This window comes from Diabrotica virgifera, chromosome 1 (assembly GCF_917563875.1).
Source record: "Diabrotica virgifera virgifera chromosome 1, PGI_DIABVI_V3a".
Classification (NCBI taxonomy): Eukaryota; Metazoa; Arthropoda; class Insecta; order Coleoptera; family Chrysomelidae; genus Diabrotica; species Diabrotica virgifera.
Window position 1 is genome coordinate 193,020,227 of NC_065443.1, and position 15,842 is coordinate 193,036,068.

Sequence of the window (15,842 nt, forward strand, 5' to 3'; positions counted from 1 at the left end):
AATACAAGTTTTCGAATATGTAAAAGCTGTTGGATCAATAGTACAGCCCAAAAACGTTATTTGGGCATCCAGAATCGCAAACAACCGCATCTGCATCTACCTCTCGTCTAAATATATAGTTGACCAATTTCTTAGCTCCCACAAACATGTAATTATTGACGGCAACCAAATTGAAGTACGAAGATTAATAACTCCTGCCCAGAGATTAATCATATCAAGTGTATGTCCTACTATACCTAATAGCATAATTGAAGACCATCTAAAAACTATGGGTATAAAATCCGTCTCCAACATGACGTTTCTACGAGTAGGCATGCAAGACCCGGAATATAGCCACGTGCTTAGCTTTAGAAGGCAAATCTTCATAAGTCCTTTAGAAAATGCATCGATTCCTGACTCATTCCTAATTTCATTCGACAATACATCATATAGAATATACATTTCCATAGACGGTTTAAACTGCTCCAGATGCAAGACGGTCGGACATCAAGATTCTGACTGTCCTTCTTTATCATCATTAAGTAGTCCAATTAATCAAACGGAAACTGACCATCAAGTGAACGTACTCAACTCTGCCAATAAAGAATATAGCCAGCCAGAAGAACAACCACGGAAAGAACACGAAGAAGGTACCCAGACATTAAAGGAACCGAAACTTAACATTACAAAAAATCACGAATTAACATCAGCCACAAACGACCAAACCACTTCCATACAAACAAACAAAGAACTACAGATTTCGTCACAACCACAAATATCCCAAGATTCAGTAATTGAAAGCGATAGAAAAATCTCTGAAGCTATTCATGTTACTAAAAGACAAATTTCCACTTCTCCCGAAATCCTTGAAAATGACCTACCTCCTCCCACTACTGAAAAACAAAAAAATAAAAAGCCTAAAACTCAAGATTCTATTCCAGATATTCTCAATGAAATTAAAGAAAAAATTGAAAATAGAATCCCTTCCTTCACACTTTCTTTTCATGAAATATGTGATTTTCTGTCAAATTCCCTTCACTCAAAACATCCTGAACTTATTGCTAAAAATTATTCAAATGAAAGCGATGAAATCAAAGAACTTCTAAACTTTATATATTCTCAAACACAAAATAAAAGTTTAAAAAACAATATTACCAGATTGAAGAAGAAACTACTTCTAAGCAGTCTTTCTTCTACTGACGAAACTGACTACGAATCAAGTTCTCAAGTAAATAGTTAAAATGGCCAATAATACATTCATATTACAGTGGAACCTCAATGGTTATTTTACCCATATAGAATCCATCAAGCTTCTTATAAACGATTATCTTCCTTTAGTCATATGCATAGAAGAAACCCATTTCAAACATCAAAATGTAACATTAAAAAATTATGTTCCTTTTCTAAGAAACCGAGTTACAGATCATTCAAGCGGCGGAACAGCAATTTTCGTAAGGGATGACATAGAGTCAACCGAAATACAACTGCAAACAAACCTGGAAATAGTTGCAGTGTCAGTCACCCACAAAATGAAAATCAATATTTGCAACGTATACTTACCTCATCCTACTGATTTAGATATAACTGAACTAAGCAATGTTTTAAACCAAATTCCACACCCAAAAATAATATTAGGCGATTTTAACTGTCACAACAGTACCTGGGGAAGTAACAAAACCGACAAATGTGGTAATCTCTTAAACAATCTCATCGACAATTTAAATTTAGTGTTACTGAACACTGGCAAATCTACTAGGTTCAATTCATACAATGGTACATTTTCAGCTATAGATCTCTCTTTATGCAGTCCGTCGCTAGCTACTTTATTATACTGGGACACATTGGGGTATTTATATGATAGTGATCATTTCCCTATCACAATAAACATAGATACTAATGATATATTGACTTTTCCAATTCACCAAACATGGAAAATAAAGTCAGCTGACTGGGATTTGTATCGAACACTTATAGAAGGACAAACAAACAACTTTAATTTAACCAATACCGCAAACGAAAATCTGGAACTATTTAATAATATTATTATTTCTGCAGCAACAATCGCAGTGGGGAAAACAAAATCAAGTAAAAGGCAGCCAGTTCCTTGGTGGAATAACGAAATTGCGCAAGCACTTACTTTGTCTAAACACGCTTTCAACGTTTATAAGAAACATAAAACTATCGATAACCTTATAATTTTTAAAAATCTCAGAGCAAAAAGCAGACAATTGATCAAGAAAGGAAAACGAGACAGTTGGAAAAAGTATGTGGCTTCAATAAATCCTTCCACTCCCATAGGCGACATATGGAACAAAGTACGCAGAATAAAAGGAACAAAATACTTCCGAGGCATAGATACGCTATCATACAATAACCAAATGCATTCAAACAAGGTAGCTATTCCAGAAATACTAGCAGATATATATGAACTTAATTCTAGTGATTCCAACTATAGCATATCTTTTTTAGAATATAAAAATCTAATGGAATCGTCAAATATACAAATCACCGAGAGCGACAATCCAATAAACAAACCCATAAGTCTTCAAGAATTAGAATTTTGTTTAAGCGCAAAAAATTCGACGCCAGGACCTGATGATATCCACCCTCTTTTCTTACGAAATCTTCCTCTAAATGCAAAACTAATATTAGTTGATATTTTTAATAATATTTTCATTCAGCACGACTTTCCTGATCTATGGTCGCAAGCAACTATAATTCCAATCCTTAAATATAATAAACCAAAAGACGATCCAAATTCCTATCGTCCAATCTCACTTACTTGCTGTACCTGCAAACTTTTAGAAAAAATCCTTAATTATCGTCTTAAATGGTATCTCGAAAACAATAACCTAATAAGTATCAGACAAAGTGGATTTCGTACGGGTAGATCCACAACAGACAATCTAATAACCCTTGAGTCAGCTGTACATGAATCTTTTCTGCACAATCAAAAACTTATTGCCGTATTTTTTGACATAAGAAAAGCTTTTGACACAACATGGAGACATCTTATACTAAAAACACTTCAAGAATGGAATGTCCAAGGGCATATGTTGTCGTTTATTAAAAATTTTCTAGAAACACGAACTTTTCGAGTTAGAGCCAATGGATTCACATCTTCCAGACGAGTACTGCAAAATGGCACTCCACAAGGATCTACTCTAAGTCCTACACTCTTTCTGATTGCAATAAATAGTATTATACATCAAATAAAGCTGCCTGTATTTACTAGCCTATATGCAGACGACTTAGTCATTTATCTAAAAACAAATAATGTAACTCTGGGATCACATATATTGCAAACGGCCTTACATACAATTGAAAACTGGTCGCAAAACACGGGTTTTATATTTTCTGGCGAAAAGACACGTTATTTAATTTTTAGCAAAAGGAAAGACTATCCTAATATTCAATTAACACTTAACGGAGTTATGCTGAAGCAGTCAGAAGAAATAAATTTCTTAGGACTTTCTTTTGAACGTGACTTAAAATGGAAAAACCACGTAACGAATCTGCAACGTTCTTGCCAATCCAGAATTAACCTACTAAAAATGCTGTCAAATACCTCTTGGGGGGCTGATACAACAACTTTACTTAATCTATATAGATCATTAATAAGAAGTAAATTAGATTACGGCTGTTTATGCTACGATACTGCTAACAAAACTTCTTTAAAAAAACTTGACTACATTCAAAATACGTGCTTGAGATTGGTTTTAGGTGCCACACGAACTAGTCCAGTAAGTAGTTTACAAGTTATGGCTAATGAACTCCCTTTAAGCCAACGAAGGCAACTTCTATCACTGAATTACGTTGCCAGAATTTCAGCAAACAAAAGCAACGTAACCTACTCAACAATATTCTACAGAACAAATATATCTTCTGATCATTACGAAAACATTGCAAGAAATATGCTACCATTTCCTGAGCGAACAAAACGTATTGGTTTTAATTTAGAACAGTTCAGTCTCACTATACCCATTCATGTAAATTTTCCTCCCTGGATGATCAATCCTCCAAAAATAGATATGTCTCTAAAAGATCTCCCTAAACATTCCACACATCCTTTCCTTATCCAGCAAGCTTTTAAAAATTTAATTTCCAAATACCCAACAACTCATCGAATCTTCACTGATGCTTCCAAATGTGATGAAGGACATGCTGCAGCTTATATCTGCGGAAACATCAAGTCTACCGTACGAATCCCAACAAATTGTTGTATATATACCGGAGAACTTACAGCAATTCACCAGGCAATGAAAAAATGTGGTTCTATCCATGAAAGCAAATTTGTGATTATCACCGATTCAATGAGCGCATTACTTGGGATAAAACAGCTATATACAACTCACGCTATTCTTCTCAAAATCAAAGAAGAATTATCTTATCTACGGAATCAACAGAAAGATATTCTCTTCATCTGGGTACCTTCCCATATGGGAATAATTGGCAACGAGGAAGTGGACTCTCTAGCAAGCAATGCAACTACCGACCAAAGTATTTCTATCACAGATCAAATACCTTGGACTGATCACAAAGTAAATATCAAAGGTCATGTCCACAGAACGTGGCAAACTACTTGGGATCAGACTAACAACAAACTAAAAGAATGCCTAAGTCAAGTAGGAACTAAACTCATGTTACCAAGAAATAGAAAAGACCAAGTCATCATCAACCGACTCCGAATAGGACATACGTTACTAACACACAAGCATATCTTCAACAAGGAGGCCGCTCCGATGTGTACCAATTGCAACACGCAACTGACAGTGAAACATATAATTATCGAGTGTCCAGTGTACCAGAAAGAAAGGATCGCGTGTGCTCTTAGTGACAATATTAAAAGTGTACTGACTTCAAACCTAAACTCCTTATTAAATTATCTCAAAATGACTAAACAATACACCAGATTGTAAAGCATGTTTATATAATAATATGTATCTTACTGTTTGTGTATGTCCCCCCGCTAATAACCCTTAGTGGTTGATGCGGGTTTATGTGTGTAAATAAAAAAAAAAAAAAAAAAAAAAAATAATAAATTACTAAAGGCAATGAATAAAAACATTTTTAAATAATTAATACTTATTTACTACATTGGAACGACCCACTTAATAATAACAAGGAAAATCCAGATCAGAATTAACAAAAAATATATAGTAATTTTAACCTTGAAACAACATCTTGCATATTGAAATTTTCAAAACCCGTTTATATTTTTGAAACGAGAACAAAAACTAAGTTTACTGGTTCGCTTCAATTTTTTGCGCAAATAATTCAATGACTCTAATTTTGAAATTTCAAAAATAATTTCAAAATTTAAGTCATTAAATTGTCTGCGTGGAGCCAACTAAAATGTAAAACAAACCATTAAACTTAGTTTCTTGAGCTATTTTTAAATGAGTAAAACGAATTTTGAAAATTTCAATATACAGGGTATTGTGTCAAGGTCACAAATGCGTTATATTTTTTGTTAATACCGACCTGGATTTGTCTCTCGATTAGTAAGTGGGTCGTTTCAATTTAGTCATTAAGTAATTATTATTCTTAAAACGAGTATTTATTCATTAACCCATTCGCTGACGATCACGCGCCAGCGCGTGATATAGTTACTTCAGTAAGGTGCCGTTCAACAGAATAACTCCTAGAGTTCCATCTTCTTACTTCATGGGATTCAATCGTTTTTAGATTCTGTTGAGGACTTGACGATTTCAAGTCCTTTAAGCAAATATATGTCGAAACTTATTTACGAAAAAAAAATAATTACTATTTTCCCTTCTTTTTGGATATATTATTTAATAGCTATTTGTATAACAATGGAGCAAAGTGCTACATTTTTCCTCCCGAGAATGAAGTTTACTGCCCGACACGTAGCGGAGGGCAGTAATCATTCAAGGGAGGAAAAAAGGCACGTTACTCCTATCTTATACATATGATTTTTCCATCTCCCTCAAATAACATGTCATTTTTTTTCATTTTAAAATAATTTATTAATGTAACTAACAAAATTTATTAGAGAATTAAAACTAACAAGTAGGTAAAGTATAACTGTCAAATGTGAAATAAAAGTCAAATTATTAATGTAAACATTGTTAAATAAGAATAACAATTTACTCAAGTTTATTGTTTGAGTTACTTGTGTACTTGCATTTACTTGTTTTTTATCATTCTGCAAAATACTGGGCGTTCTTTAGATAAATGTCAAAATGTATAAATACTTACGTAATAGAAAATAGAATAAAATATATTATGCCGCTAATAAATTTTTTCATCGATGACATACCATGATGTCACTTTTATTTTTACTCCCTAGGTAGTAAAAGTACTTTGTCTCCCTAGGGAGGAAAAGTACGAGATTGCTCCCTACAAGTATGCCAGAAAATGTATACTTTGGGTATAGGTAGGTGGAAATAGCTATTTGTATAACAATGTAGGAAAGTGCTACTTTTCGTCCCGAGACTGAAGTTTACTTTTCGTCCCGAGACTGAGTAATCATTCAAGGGAGGAAACGGCACTTTACTCCTATGTTATACATATGATTCTTCCACCTTCCTCATATAACAAGTATTTTTTTCATTTTTAAATAATTTATTTATGGAACCAACTAACAAAATTTATTAGAGAACTAAAAATAACAAGTAGGTACAGTATAACAACTGTAAACTGACAAATATAAGCCAAATTATTAATGTAAACATTGTTAAATCAAGTTTGGCTAAAGCACCATTTAAAGAGAAAATATATCCATTCTAAAAAAGGAGATACAGAAAAGGAGAGAAAAATCGACATTAATAAACTAAAAGATCCCTACATATCAAACGTATATACACAGCAAATAGAAGATCAAGTCAGAAAACTTAAAACAAGTAGAAGACATTGACCAACTATGCACAAATATAGATATTGTGTTACAGATATCGGTTGAAACATTGGGAAAAACCAGGTCAGAAAAACTAACTTATTGGTTTGATCATGAGTGCGAAATGGCCACCAATAGAAAGAACGTAGCATATCATAAAACCATCGACGCAGGTTGTACACGAAGAAAAAGGAAGAATATAGACGTCTTAGAAGAGAGAAAAACCATATCCTACGACGTAAGAAGAGGTAATATGACCAGAACAGTCTCAATGAGATACAAAGTTTATTTGATATAAATGAAACGAGAAAATACTATAGATCCTTAAAACGAGCCGTCGAGAATTTAAACCACGATTAAAAATTTTTAAAGACATCAACGGTGAAATCATACATGACAAAAGCTCAGTTCTTAACAGATAGGCACATCATTTCAGCGAACATCTAAATATAAACGATATTGAAGAAGGTTACAACATTGAAGACATTAAAGAGTTATCAAGAGAAGAAGTGTCAAATGCCATTCTAAAACTCAAAGACAATAAAGCCCCAGCAACCGATGAAATATGTTCTGAAATGTATAAAAAAAGGTGCTGATCAACTATTTGCAGCAATCCATAAACTAATAGGACTTATGTGGCAGAATCAGCTGGTACCTGAAGAGTGGATAAAGGGAATAATATGTCCGTTGCATAAAAAAAGTGATCAACTCGATTGTAAGAAGTATAGATTAATTACTCTACTAGCATCTGCGTATAAAATCTTCGGCAATGTATTGTTTGAAAGACTGAAACTTTTCACAAAGGATATTGTTGGTCAATATCAATGCGCATTCACTACTAGAAAGTCAATTATACATCAAACTCAAGCACATAGGCAGATTCTAGAAAAGCCACTAGAATATAACATAGATACCCACCATCTCTTCGTCGACTTTAAAGCAGCCTATGGCAGTGTTAAAAGAACTGCATTATATAATGCAATGCTAGACTTTGGGATCCCACCTAAGTTGGTTAAGTTGACCCAACTAACAATGCAAAATGTAAGCTTGTGCGTTAGAATTCAAGGAGAAAACTCGACGTCCTTTGACATTAATAATGGTCTAAGAGAGGGGACGCCCTGGCGTGTCTCCTCTTTAATATTGCCTTGGAAACGGCAGTGAGCAAATTAAATATTAGAATGAATCGAACTATTTTTAATAGATCGAAACAAATTCTCTCATTTGCTAATGATATAGTTGTAGTGGGCAGAAGTATGAGAAAATAAGAAAATCTACGGTTTCGTTTTGATTAAAATCTGTCTTCTTCCATCCTCCGATAGCACTATTTCTAGGTCTACTTGTTGTCAAGGAGGCTCTAAGGAAGACAGATTTTTACCATTCCGACCGTAGATTGTCGATATAAATTAAAATAATTTATATGGCAGTATGGATAGAACGCCCTCTAACGGGGAATAAGCGAAATAAATTTCGACTCAATTCAAGCTTTCTGCTTAACCCAGGTATAACATACCAAAAGGCACCGCCAGGAAAACATTCCACTGTGCGGTTCAGAGAGCCCATATGAAACGAGTCTTTGTACTCTATGCAGAGTATGGCATTAACAAAATAAGAAAATCTACTGTTTCTTTTTGATTAAATTTGCTGATTTCGTTTTTCTTATTTTGTTAATGCCATACTCTGCATAGAGTACAAAGACTCGTTTCATATGAGCTCTCTGCACCGCAAAGTGGAAGGTTTTCCTGGCGGTGCCTTTTGGTATGTTATACCTGGGTTAAGCAGAAAGCTTGAATTGAGTCGAAATTCATTTCGCTTATTCCCCGTTAGAGGGCGTTCTATCCATACTGCGATATAAATTATTTTAATTTATATCGACAATCTACGGTCGGAATGGTAAAAATCTGTCTTCCCTAGAGCCTCCTTGACAACAGGTAGACCTAGAAATAGTGCTATCGGGGGATGGAGGAAGACAGATTTTAATCAAAACGAAACCGTAGATTTTCTTATTTTGTTAATGCCATACTCTGCATAGAGTACAAAGACTCGTTTCATATGGGCTCTCTGAACCGCAAAGTGGAATGTTTTCCTGGCGGTGCCTTTTGGTATGTTATACCTGGGTTAAGCAGAAAGCTTGAATTGAGTCGAAATTCATTTAGAAGTATGAGATACATGGTGCAGTGTTTTACACGGTTTAGGAGGCGGCAAATGAATTAGGACTTGTGGTAAACGAGGAAAAAACCAAATATATGTATGTTGGGCTCTAAAAACTCCTGAAATATTAAACAGAGAGTTCGAATTAACAACCATACTTTTGAGCAAGTCAAGGAATTGACATATCTTGGATCGCTAGTAAACTCAATAAATACGACAAGCGACGAAATAAAACGACGGTCAGTAATAGCAAACAGAACTGTTCACGGTCTCCAGAAACATTTAAAAACTAAAAATTATAACACGTGCAGTAATGCTCAATACATATAAGACCTTAATAAGGTCGGTTTTAATATATGGGGCTGAAACGTGGACCTTATCTCAAAATCATGAAAGACTTTTTGGTATTGTTGACAGAAAAATTCTTAGACAGATTTTTGGGGCCGTAAATAAAAATGGGCTATGGCGTCGAAGATACAACTTTGAACTATATCAGTTATACGACGATCCAGATATTGTGAAATTCGTTAAAGTGCAGAGACTTAGATGGCTGGACACATTGCTAGAAGGCCAGATCACAAATACATTAAGAAATTACCTTTTTCAAAATCAGAGGGCACAAGAAGTAGAGGACGACCACGAAGAAGATGGATTGATAATGTGGAAGAAGACCTAAAGATTCTAGGGGTCAGAAAATGGAGGGAAGTTGCCAGGAATCGACAGGAGTCGCGCTTTCTTTGTGAGCAAGCCAAGATCCACAACGGATTGTCGAGCCACTTATGATGATTTTTAAATCAAAATAACAATTTATTGTATTTTACCATTCTGCAAAATACAGGGCGTTCTATAAATAAACGTTAAAATGTATAGATACTTACGTGATAGAATATTGTATAAGGCGTCAATAAGTTTTTCATCAATGACATACTATGACTTCACTTTTACTTTTACTACCTAGGGAGGACCTACTCTTTATTCCCTACAATCAGGTCAAAAAAGTATACTTTTGGTAAAGGTAGGTGGAAAAATTATTTTAGTGACTTGTTTAACGATAGGTATAATACATTATATATGAATATATTTAGCTCGTTTCGTATCATATGCATCTTCTATGCTTCTGACCGCAGTAGTAACGAAGCTAATCAGGTTAAGAAGTAATAGCTTCGAGAAGAACCCGTAGTTGATGTTAATTTTTGATATCAAAGAACACGAAATTTAATAAATTCCCACTAGATGTACGGCTACCAGAGACAGCATTATGTTTCAACAAGTTCTGCACTTTACAACCTCACTTACAAAAGAACATGTTAGAGATGTGTTCACATCACGGTTTCGGAGTAATGAAAATTTTAATTACTGCGACAGCCTGATAATTGCTGTTTTGTTTGGTGGCCCTGCAGTGTTTCAGAGATCAAAATATAATGGTCTTTGAAAAGTTTCTTTTGGGATGTTAATGTTAAATCGCTTATGCACTACATAAATTTTCTCTGACAAAAAACTTCCCTTTTGAGTGCTAAAGGCTGCTCAAAAATTATATGCTCTCTGTAAATGAAGATTATATAAAAAATGCGATTATACATACGTTTACCTAATATGTATTTAGGTTAGAATATTTTAGAGTAAATTTAATTTTACCAAATCGAATTTTGTGAAATAGACCTAGATCTCGCGTACAAAAAAAAGTTGACTAATAACAAGCTGAAAATTTGTTAGTAGCTTAACGGTGTCTATTTGGACAAACTGTGATGTACGGGAATAATGTAACAGGGGAAGTTTTAATAGTGGAAGAGTTTAAAAATATTGGAAGTGGAAGTTTACGAAAACTTCCCATGTATTTTTTCGGAGAGAACATCCAATTAATTTGTTACCCTTTCATTAAACTCTCATGCAAAAATCAGACTGCTATTACTAACCAACATGATTCCTGTCATTTGACATGTTCTTCATGTGCCACTCATTAAAATTCCCAGTAGGTGAAAAACACCAGTCTGATTTTTGCATGAGAGTATAATGAAACGCTAACAAATCAATTGGAAGTCTGTCCGACAAAATACATGGAACGTTTTCGTAGTGTGACGTTCCAAGTTTTTAACCTTTTCCACAATTAAAACTTCCCATGTTCCAGTGTTTCCATACATCAAAGTTCGACTAGACAGTAGTCCGACTAGACACCGTTAAGCTAATAACCAATTTGCAGCTTCTTAATAATCAACTTTTTTTTGGTACGAGGGATCCAGGTCTAAAAGGAATATACGTAACTAAATAAATATTGATAATGTAAAGCCATAAATCGCACAAAACATTCTAAACCGTAACAACTCAAAATATTAAAATTTTACAGAAGAACGAAGACAAAATCTTTGCTTTGACAATTTTCTAATAAATATATTTTTTATTTTAGTTAGTACCTATAGATACCTACATTTAATATTTGTATCAAAATTTTATTTTTTACAAAAGTGTTAGACTAAAATAAAAAAAAAACATTTGTTAAAAAAATAACAACTAAAAAATTACATGTTGGTTCAAAACCATACAGTTTTCTTCCAAAAATTTGATTTGCGAGAGTATTCTCCAACAGAAACGTTAAAACACAAATGGGTGCTATAGGGTTACTTTTACCTTCTTGTCACAACTTCGAATTATACCGTTTTAACCGGACCATGAGGTTTAACTTTTAATTAATTGTAAAATGTCGGTTCCATGTATCTACTAAGGTTGCGATATTATAGTTTTTTAGGAAAAGATGATGCTTAATGCATTTTGTTGGTGAAATGAACACAAAATTGAAATTTTTTGAGTTAATATATTTTGAATAGAATGGAACAACCACATAAAAAGAATGGAGGAGATAAGTGTGGTCAAAATAGCAAGAGATAGATCACCAATCGCTAGAAGAAGTATCGGCCGACCGCGCAAAAGATGCAGTGACAACCTTCCATAGAGGTATCAATCCGCCATTGAACAAGCAGAATTGCTTATAAAGTCTAAGAAGAAGAAGAAAAATATACTTTTGAAGAAAATGTGTGAAATGACGCATCCTTCGGTGTAGATTGGTGGTTGATTCGGAAGTTCAGAGTGTCCTTTAAATATAATATTTTCGATGGCTCCATAATATATCAAAACACTATTTATTTCCATAAAAATATAGTACCTAGACTTGACATTGCAGTTCCGCAAAATCATAATCTTTCTCAAAAAAAAAGATAATTTTAAACTAGCATTTTAATCGTGTATTCGTTTAATATCTCGTCTTAAATTTAAATGATCTTATGATTGAGAAAGATGAAATTTCTGAGAAATATTTATACAGCGTATCAATGTGAAAAGGTACCATCCTCTATAATTTAGTCCCTATAGAAAATCTAAAAATATGCAAAAACACGTCAAATTTGGGGGTGGATACTTCCCCCAAAATATTTAATTGAAAGGGGGATTAAGTGATATCTAAAGATACCTAAGGTCGTTCAACCTCATTTTCAAAAATACTTCATACATTATATTTCTAATGATGAACAATTATATTTCTTTTTAGTACTTAAACCGAAAATGACCCTGTAAATATATTAAGTATTAAGTTCAGAACTCCAAAATTTCTTTTGTATTATTGAACTCCAAGATGAATTTTTTTTACTATTGGAGTAATTTGAGTATTTTTGGGGAATCTTTGGAAAAATCAAGTAAAACTATAAAAATATTAAGTATCGAGTTCAGAACTCCAAAACAAAAATTTTTTGGAGTAATAAGTCGATAATTTTTTCAAAAGTACTGAAAAGGAAAATCATGAATATGGTATTTTAGAAAACGAACCAATTTTAAAATGGGATATCACTCAACCCCTTTTTCACTAAAGATTTTGGACGTTAGCGTAATATGTCCCCCTTACAAACAAATGTGACGTGGTTTGGGTTTGACATACATTTAGATTTTCCATAGGGATCAAATTTTAGAGAGTGGAACCTTTTTAAAGTGACACAATATATGCGCATATACACTAAGCACCAAAATTAACGCACCACCTTGGGACGTATTTGATGTCTTGTATTTTCTAAACCTCTTGTCCGCTTTGAGTGATTTTTGTAGTATATTATAGCTTAGTTTTTCCAGAATATCGGTGTAATAATATTATTGCTAAAGAGGTAAGTGTCATTGTACACCGGTTGTAACAATGATAGTGTGTTTTTTCCTCAAAGTTTGGAACACCCTGTGGAAAATTCTAGCGTATATAAAATATTGAAATTAAAACTCAACTGTAGCCTTAGGCTTTCTTAACATTTTGCTTTTTGACTCATTCGCTTATTTTTGGATAATAAAAAGTTAGGTACTTTAATATCTAGCAATTTTATTCATCAATACAGGGTGTGTCTAAATAGGTGCGACAAACTTCAAGGGGTAATTCTTCATGAAAAAATAATGACCGTTTGCCTTATAAACATATGTCCGCAAATGCTTTGTTTCCGAGATACGAGATGTTGAATTTTTTTTACAAACTGACGATTTATTTATTGCTCCAAAACTGGTTGAGATATGCATATGAAATTTGGTAGGTTTTAAGAGGTAGTTATTGCGCATTTTTTGACATACAACTAAGAATTTGATATTCACCATTGGCGTGTATACGGGTATAAATATTTTAGATACATTCCGTATGCACGCCAATGGTGAATATAAATTTCTTAATTGTATCTCAAAAATGTGCACTAACTGTCTCTTGAAAACTACCAAATTTCATTTGCATATCTCAACCGGATTTAGAGCAATAAGTAAATCGTTAGTTTGTAAGAACAAATACAACATCCTGTATCTCGGAAACAAAGCATTCGCGGACATATGATTATAAATTAAAACGGTCATTATTGATAAATACAACACCCTGTATTGATAAATAATATTGCTAGTTGTTAAAGTACCTAGCTTTTTTTAATCCCACATAAGCGAATGAATCAAAAAGCAAAATGTTAATAAAGCCTAAGGCTACAGTTAAGTATTAATTTCAATATTTTACATACGCTAGAATATTTCACAGAGTGTTCCAAACTTTGAGGAAAAAACACACTATCATTGTTACACCCGGTATACAATGACACTTACCTCTCTAGCAATATTATTATTAAGTTGATATTCTTGCAGAACAACGCTATATTATACTAAAAACATCACTCAAATCTGATAACAGGTTTAGGAGATATGAGTCATCAAAAATGTCCCATTTTTAAGGTGGTGCTTAGTGTAGGTACTGTACACATCTTATGGCTATTAGGTCTGAATCCCGCGTACCAAAAAAAAGTTGATTAAAGCAAGCTGAAAATGTGTTAGTAGCTTAACGGAGTCTAGTCGGACAAACTTTGATGTATTGGAACATTGGAACAGGGGAAGTTTTAATTGCCGAACGTGATTTTAATTGTGGAAGGTGTCGTCCTGACAAGTTTATTATTGTGGAAACTAGCAGGTTGTTTTTAAGTTTATTCAATAGCAAACTTTATATAAGATATGAAAAAATATTTGTCAGACAAATCTGTTGGGTATTTTAATAAGCCCGACAAGTAGAACATGCCAAACCACAGGAGTTATATTGGTGGTAGGTAACAGTCTGATTTTTGCAAGAGAGTTTAATGGAAGGGTAAGAACTCAATTGGAAGTTCTATCCGACAAAATACATGGGACATTTTCGTAGTCTGACGTTCGAAACCTGTAACCTGTTCCAAAATTAAAACTTCTCCTGTTCCAGTGTTTCCATACATCAAAGATTGTCCGACTAGACACCGTTAAGTTATTAACACATTTTTAGCTTGCTATTAATCAATTTTTCTTGGTACGCGGGATCCAGGCCTATATATTCTGTTAAGATTAGAGATTCTGTGGAATTTTAGTTTGAAATAAGGCACAGTTTTATTTTGAAATTAATTTTTTCTTGAGATTTTGATTTCCACTTTTAAAATTTTTATCAAAATACGAAACATTAGATAATAATCTTTTGTATTTTGATATCGATTTCCACTGTGGAAATCGAAGTTTAAAAAAAAATTTATTTCACAATAAATTTTTTGCTTATTTCAAACTAATAGATTAAACTGAAGATTATACTTAGGTAAAAACAGCCCTGTATTTCATTTTATATTCTTGTCGATTCATATTAACATAGTTCCGTTTGGAATCATTAGCGAGGGATCCATCTGATTAACCATCAATTAATTAGTTGTTTCCAAGCGTTGCTCGAACTAGCTGATCTTTTGATAACGGATATGAATTATTCACCAACACAGGTACAGTAAACAAGCTGAGGAGAGCTAACTATAGCTGAAGCTGGGAGAAGTTCTCACCAGGGAAAATGCATTCATCAAATTGGTGTGCAACTCTGAGAACATCATCATGTAAACTAATGATAAATGGAAATGAAGTAGAACATTTATGTATATAATATATTTCTAGTAAACTTCTGAAAAGTAGTGTCTCTTCTTGGTTGTCGTCTATCAGGGATTTGCTAGTGGCACATTTTTATTATATTCTTCTAGCACAGGAACTATATTAATCAGTTCCCCATTATAAAAATTCATACTAGTAATGGTAACGAATCAACTGGAACTATACGCTGTGAGCTCGTACGTAGAGGGGATATTTATAAATTCGCGAGCGCCAGTAGTGGCAAGTCTGTAAACGTTTACCGGAAATTTAACATAAATGTCAAAGTGATTAATTTAAAATTAAAATTAAAAACATTAATTATAAAAAATATATTTTTACCTTAAATATACTTACGTTTTAAATGCTGAATTTACGTTTTTTTAATGTTCCATAATATGTAATTATAAATTAATCTATTATCTTAGAGCCATCTACACGATAATTGTGAAGGTAT

General features: G+C 33.3%; 1 protein-coding gene across 2 annotated transcripts in view; it reads right to left on the reverse strand.

Moving 5' to 3' along the window:
• The window catches only part of LOC114334182 (uncharacterized), an 883,857-nt gene that overhangs the window by 406,065 nt on the left and 461,950 nt on the right, over window positions 1-15,842 (reverse strand). The window lies entirely within an intron of this gene.